The sequence below is a fragment of the Perca fluviatilis genome, chromosome 15 (assembly GCF_010015445.1).
Source record: "Perca fluviatilis chromosome 15, GENO_Pfluv_1.0, whole genome shotgun sequence".
Taxonomy (NCBI): domain Eukaryota; kingdom Metazoa; phylum Chordata; class Actinopteri; order Perciformes; family Percidae; genus Perca; species Perca fluviatilis.
In genome coordinates, this window is record NC_053126.1 from 33165167 (window position 1) to 33172349 (window position 7183).

General features: G+C 41.5%; 1 long non-coding RNA gene across 1 annotated transcript; it reads left to right on the forward strand.

Moving 5' to 3' along the window:
• Nucleotides 1-5325: 5325 nt before the first annotated feature.
• Nucleotides 5326-6179, forward strand: LOC120574301. The gene is made up of 5 exons (XR_005641851.1): nt 5326-5372; nt 5463-5550; nt 5653-5818; nt 5900-6007; nt 6110-6179. It is a non-coding gene; the product is annotated as an uncharacterized LOC120574301 (long non-coding RNA).
• Nucleotides 6180-7183: the final 1004 nt, after the last annotated feature.

Below are 7183 nucleotides of genomic sequence, written 5' to 3' on the forward strand. Positions count from 1 at the left end.
TGCAGGCCAGACTAAAAGCTTTGGCGGGCCGGATGTGGCCCGCGGGCCGCCAGTTGACGTTGGCTTCCCTACGGGATCGTCCACGACATCACACGGCACCTCCGATTAATATTTAGATTATTTAATGAAACTGTTATCGATCTTCTTACCGTTTTTTCCAGCGAAAAGCTAACGAGTTAGCCATCATGGGGGTGTCTTTGTTGTCTTCGTAGCCTTTACAGAAGGTTTTCTATCCAGCCTGGAACTTGTGCCTCTTTTCTGAGTTGTTCAGCAATAAATCCAAACGCTTACATCCAAGATTTATCCACTCGATGTCCGTAATTTATCAATTTTCCGTCATTTCTGCCGCTAGCTCTGTGCTACCGGCTGCTACAGTCTAATATAAATCTCCCATGATGCTTTGCAAGGATGTTTTGACGTTTTTCAACCAATGGGAAGGCAGGTCCATCACACAAAGAGTATATAGTCGAAAAGGGAGTTCACTCCAGGAAATAGGAGCGAGAACAAAGAGTAAAGTGAAAAAGAGAGATAACTACGGTCTATGACCGTTCTACAGAGAAGAATGGCGTCACTGTTTAGATATTTGGGATACATTTGGGCCTTTTTTTGAAGAAATGTAAATAGTTTGTCATTTATATGAGTTATAATGTTCATTATGTTTATTTTTGCACTGGATGACTCCAAATATATATGATAACGGTTTTAGACAACGCAAATGCTTGCTGTGTGTGTGATATCAATAAATTTGACATTATTATTTTGATTATTGGCAAAAGCGTTTTTTGAAAAAATGTATGTATTTTGTCAACTGTATAAGTTATATTTATTTCTTCACAGTTTGACACCCAAGACATATGGGAACTGATTTAGACAGGAGATTGGCTTAGCTTTTATTGTTGTGTGTGTGATATCAATAAATATCTGTGAGATTCATTTTCCATTTTATTTATTTATTTGTTTTTAAGGTCATACAACCTTTTTGTACATTCAATTGACCTCACTACACCTCAAATATTCTAAAAGCCCAATTTATCCTGAAAAGAATTATGTACATTGATTGACTATAGACAACAGGGTTAATGTTTTACAAGCTTTTTTAGAAAATAATACCAGACGGAAAAGGAATTGTAAAAATGGCCTTAGGTTTCTCAGCGTTAACTGCAGTTAGTGATCTAGGGACTCCGGAAAGTGGCCCAAAGCAGGTTCATCTCCCACAGTACCCCCTCAGCCAGTTTGGAGCTCAACAAAGAGCATTTAACAAGACATTGTTTGAGAAATTTAAATGGCTGGAGTACTATGTAACCAGAAACTGCACATTTTGTTTTTCATGTCGCCTGTACGGAAGACAAAACATTTGCGCTAATAAAGATGCACTCAGTTGCTCTGGGTTTTCAAATTGGAAGAGGGCTTTGGAATCCTTCCGGGAACATGAAAGAAGTGCCCTCCACATTTCCACCATGACATGCTGGCAGAGTTTTAAAAGCACAAAAACTCATGGGGATGTAATTGAGCAGCTGAAAACTGCTAGTGCAGCAGAAATCTCAGAGAGGCGCCAGTACCTTCACCGTATTCTGGCAGCAACCACCTTTTTAGGAAAACAAGGCATCTCATTGGGGGCATGATGAGCAGGAATCTAGCCAGAATCAAGGCAACTTTATTGAATGTATGAAGCTCCTTAAACAATTTGACCCATTTCTACAAGAATATACACCCCCTTCTCATACCACTTACCTCTCTCATTTTTCCTAAAATGAAATGATAACCAGCATTTCACAAGAAATCACAGAAAGCATCATCAAGCAAATGAAGATTGCAAAGATGTACTCTGTGATGGCAGACGAGGCCAGAGAGATGCACAGAGCAGCTTGCAGTCTGTGTGCGTTTTGTTACGCAAAAGGGCATAGTGCGAGAGTGTTTTCTTGGGCTTCGGAGGTTACAGGGCTTTGATGCAAAGTCCATTGCAGATGAGATAGAGGCAATGTCAAAGTCCCACAACTTGGGTGACCTACTGTGTGTTGCACAAGCCTATGATGGGGCATCTGTCATGAGTGGAGCAGTGGGCGGTGTCCAAGCCCGCTTCAGAGAGCGACACCCTGAAGCAGTGTATGTGCACTGCTATGCACACAAACTCAACCTTGTTCTGTGCTACACATGCAAAACTATACCTGAAGCTACCGCATTCTTTGAACTGCTGGAGAATGTGTACACATTTTTCAGCAACTCACTTGTGAACCACAACAAGTTCATAGAAATCCAGAAAGAACTTGGATTAAGGCCATCTGAACTTGTGCAGCTCTCCACAACAAGATGGGCGTGCCAGGTGAGGTCTGTCAATGCTGTCTTGAACAACCTTTCTGCCATTTTAGCGTGTCAACAGTACGCAACACGAACACATCCATGGCCCTAGGGATCCGGTCAAAGCTCTGCAAGGCAAAGACACTCTACATGCTTGTGATGTTTTCCAAACTCCTCGGCATAACTGAAGGTCTACACCGGTACCTGTAGGGGGAAAGTTTGGACTTGAGCAAAAAGTTCAGTACAAGATGGCAGTCCTTCAAATTTTGACAGACCTCCGCACAGACTCTGGTGGTGAAGATGTGTTCAGGAGGGCCATGGCCTTATGTGAGGCAAATGACATCCAGCTCCCTGTTGGTCCCAGGCAAAAACAAAAAAAGATATGATGGTTTTGTGGTGGAGTCAGCCTGTGGGTCAACCTTCAATCTGACCACCTCAGATGAATTCAGACAACAGCTTTTTTTATCCATGCCTGGACAGGATGGTAGAGGAACTCACCCACCGGTATTCAGGTCTGGGAGAAGCACTTATGTCAGGTATTCATGCTTGCAACCCAACCACAGAGACCTTTCTCTCTGAAGAAGCCCTCAAAAGCCTTGCTTCAGTTAAGATTCATAAGATTCAGTTGAAGCCAGAAGAACTCCTAGTGGCTAAAAGTTTCATCAATAGAAGGATGGAGAAAGAGACAGTCCCTGACACCTCCACTGTGTTCCAACTGCTTGATGAAGACATGTTTCCCAGCCTGAAGGCTCTCTTCCAAGTTGCCCTGACGATTCCAGTAAGCAGCTGCAGCTGTGAACGCTCCTTCAGTGCGTTGCGCTGTCTTCATAGATGGTTAAGGAACACCATGGGTCAAGACAGGCTCAACGACTTGGCCATCATGTCAATTGAAAAGGACAATTTGAATGACATCAACCCTGACAGCGTTATTGAAAGATTCGCTCAATTAAAGCCACGTCGATACAGCCTCATGTTGCCGCAACAGAAATAGAAGACGACAAAAAAATGCTTCATCAAGACAACAATAGGAGAGCAAAGATTTAGAGAGTTTGCGAGAGAAAGAATGGAGGCATGGCAGTTGGAAAGGAATGCAAAGAAGAAATAGAAGAAAGTGTGTAGGAGGAAAAGAATGGAGATGCTTAATATGCTAGTTACTAAATCCGTTAGATTTACAGAATTTCTGTATGGTTAATAGCTTTTACATGTATATATTTATTAAATTCGGAGTAAGGAGATAAGTCTGTAAATGAGCAAGGAGGAAAAATAAGTGAGTGAAGAGACAAGGACAGGAATATACCTGTGGAGCAGGAGAGGCTGGACAAGAGGTGGAGAGGTGATGAGGTGGGGAATGAGAAAGAAGTGAAAAGCAGAAGTTAAGAGAAGGAGAGAGGAGAAAAATGTGTGATGAGGAGTGGAGAAATAGGAGAGAAGAGGACAAGTGGAAGTCTGGATTTGAGGAGTGGAGAAGAAAGGGATGAGTGAGGGAAAAAGCAAAGAAAATAGAGATGAAAAGAAATGAAATATGAAAGCAGGTGAATTGGAAGAGGGACAAGAGATGAAAATGCGTTTAGCAGTAAGGAGTGAAGAGCAGATGAGTAAAGGGGAGCACAGATGCCAGAAGTAAATGTAAGAGAATAATATTTGCATTTAATCTTTTTTGCATCTTAAGTTTGTGATCAGAAACACTTTTTTTTTTACTTTCTTCATTCAGTGGAAGAAATTTCCAGAGATGAGTGGAGCATGAGTAAGAGAAGTTACAACAAAATGAGGTAGGAGAAAAGTGACCAGTACACTGGAAATGATTTCTGTTGTTTTCACAGCAGTAGTATAAAGATGGCGGTTTTGCGCGTGCATGTGTGACGTCATCTCACACGCACACGCAAACCTGCCATGCCAACTGATGATATGAGCGTGCGTGATGACGTCGCGGCCGCACGTCGTTACTCGCGATCGCCATCTAGTGGCCGAATATGTTAGTGCATCTAATCGTCGAAGCTGCGCACGCATCTAGCGGATGTGATGACGTCCGCGGTCGAACGTCGGCACCCGCGCGGGGCCATCTAGTGGCCGAATATGTTAGTGCATCTAAGCGGATGTGATGATGGCGTCGGTATGCGATGCGTCGCCTCCTGCAACAAGGGTCTTGTGGCCTTGAGCTGAGGTGGCCTCTACACCCGCTTCGAATGAGGTCACTCTGTCATTACTACCTGGGGGGTCTGACACTTTTTAGCTTTTCTGCTAGCTAGCTAGCTTACTACCACGTTTTTCCACAATCAATACCAGTGAGTTGTTCTTTTTTTGGGTAAAAAAAAGAGGATCCTTTTTCAGCAGTGCACTGTTTAGCCTTTTTGTTTCATGCTAGCTGTCTCTTTTTTTAGATGCTTTTTTTCTAGCTAGTCTGGTAGCTAGCTAGATAGCTACCACGTTTTTCCTCATCAAAAAAAAACCCTCTGGAGTTTCACTTTTTAATTCTTCTTGGTGAAAGCAAGCCGCAGGTGTTTCGTTTTTCCGCAATACCTACTAGTGGTAAGTAAATTTAAAAGCACCTCTTGTGTTTAAGGATGTTCAAAGATATTTAATTCATTCAGTCATTCATGAATTAGCTAAAACTTTTGACCCGGTGTGTTCGTATCTTGCGCGGTGGTTGTACCATATGACGATAGTAAAAACACGTGTTAGCCCAGTGGTTAGCTTGTAAATGTGAGGTCTATTGTTGTGGGTGTTAAATGCGTCATAAAGGGGGTGGTTTGTGGTGTTTAAAACCCCTTGTTTTCAAGGCTGACTGCTCACTTTTTACCTGCAGTTTTTAGCTAAGGTGCGCTAGCTAAAATTTTCCCTCGTTTTCTCAGGCTTCCTCAACAAAGACCTCTGAAGAAAGAGGATTCGTTTCTACAGAAATGGCTGCGTTTGGTGAGTAAATTAAAAATAAAAGCTTATTGTAAGGTGTTTAATTCATTCAGTCATTTGTGACTTAAAAAGTTTTTTTTGTTGTATAATGCAGTTTGCGTCATTAGGTGATTTTACAAAGAGCTGGGACAATGTGGCTGTGTTAGTTGATGAAACACTTATACCACAAGGTAAAAACCTATAAATATATTATACACTACAGCATTAATTGATTTAGTACTGTGTTTTCATTAATTTTTTGTTTTTTGTTTTTAAAAAAGAGCTGTGTAGCCCGATCCTACAGACCCCAACACACCAGAACATAAAACAAAAGGTCCTTCTAATAAGGAATAAGAACGTTGGAAACAGGTATTTATGGGGCTATTTATCTCTTTCAGGCTGTAATATTTATTACTATTTAATTTATCACCGTGTTTCTAGTCCTCTAATATATATATATTCTGTGTCTAGACAATCCGTTCCTGAACAAAGGATCCGTAAGGGTGATGGCTACTCGATAGCACATACGGCTGAAATCAACCATGATAAAAGGCCGTGTGCTTCTCTAAACCTCTCTGTGAAAGCTGCTACCCCTAAAAACGTTCACCATCGTAAGCCTAAGAAGCAATTTATTGAGGTGAGTTGAAAAGAAAAACGGTAAAATGCTGTGTTGTATAAAAAAAATAATCTAATGCATCTAATCTAATGCTTATTACAGCCTGAGCCATACCAGAAAGGCTTCCCGCCCAAAAGACGCAACCATTCCTTTGTTCCGGTCTCATCTTACCCGGCCACTGTATCTTATGATCCTAACACAGTTGCAGAGGTGAGAAACCCTTTTGTATCTAGCAGAATATATTTACATGTGTTATAAAAGCTTTTTAAATAAAATGTATATGTTGTTAAAAAGACCTTTCCTTTGTTTTAGCAACTAAAGGCTACGGAAGACTTAGTTTCATTGTATTTGACGCCTGAGGACGATTTCACACAGCCACCCCATGGAGCAGAAACGGATGTCTACACAAGCCTAAGAAGGGATCTAAGAAGAGATCTATTGAGGTGAATTGAAAAGAAAAACATGAAAATAGAGTGTTGTATTTAAAAAAAAAAAAAGAAAAATTTTTCTAATCTAATGCTTATTACAGCCTGAGAAGCCATACACGGACGGCTTCCCACCCAAAAGGCCGCCGCCATTCCTTTGTTTCAGACTCATCTTAACCCGGCCTCTGTATCTTATGATCCTAACACAGTCTGCAGAGGTGAGAAACCCCTTTTGTATCTAGCAGAATATATTTACATAGTGTTATAAAAGCTTTTTAAATAAAATGTATATATTGTTAAAAGGCATTTCTTTTGTTTTAGCAAATACGACGACCGAAGACTTAGAGTCCTTGCATTTGTTGTCGTCTAAGTGTGATTTCACACATAGTACACCAAAGCCCTACCACCCCACGAGTGACTCCATTGAGAGGGGACAAAAGGACACCCCTTTACAAAAGACATCTGATGAGGTGTGTGTTTGTGTGTTGTGTGTGTGTGTTGTGTGTGTGTGTGTTGTGTGTGTGTGTGCGTGTGTGTTGTGTGTGTGCGTGCGCGCGTGTCTTTATTTAACCAGAAAAATATGTTGTTATACCTCTAGACAATCCATGCCGTAGAAGCCGGAGAAGGGTCTGAAGACACAGGACTAACAGCGACAGCTCCTACACCCCCTCAATCAAATCGGCTAGCTACAGCAGAAGGGTCTGAAGACGCCGGAATAGCAGAGACACCACTTACAGCCCATCAATCGAGTCAGGCATCTTTGCAGGTGTTCCCTGAATATAATGTAGGTGCATACCTCTTTAACTGTATCTATAGCACAGAGGAAGGATCCGACTATGTCAGCTGTATACCACACACCTCTGTCATAACGGTGTCAGATAAAAAGTGTAACAGGGGTAATACATCAGTAACCAATCCTGTAAATGTATTAGAGGTTAACGTTCCATTCCTTGATAAGCAA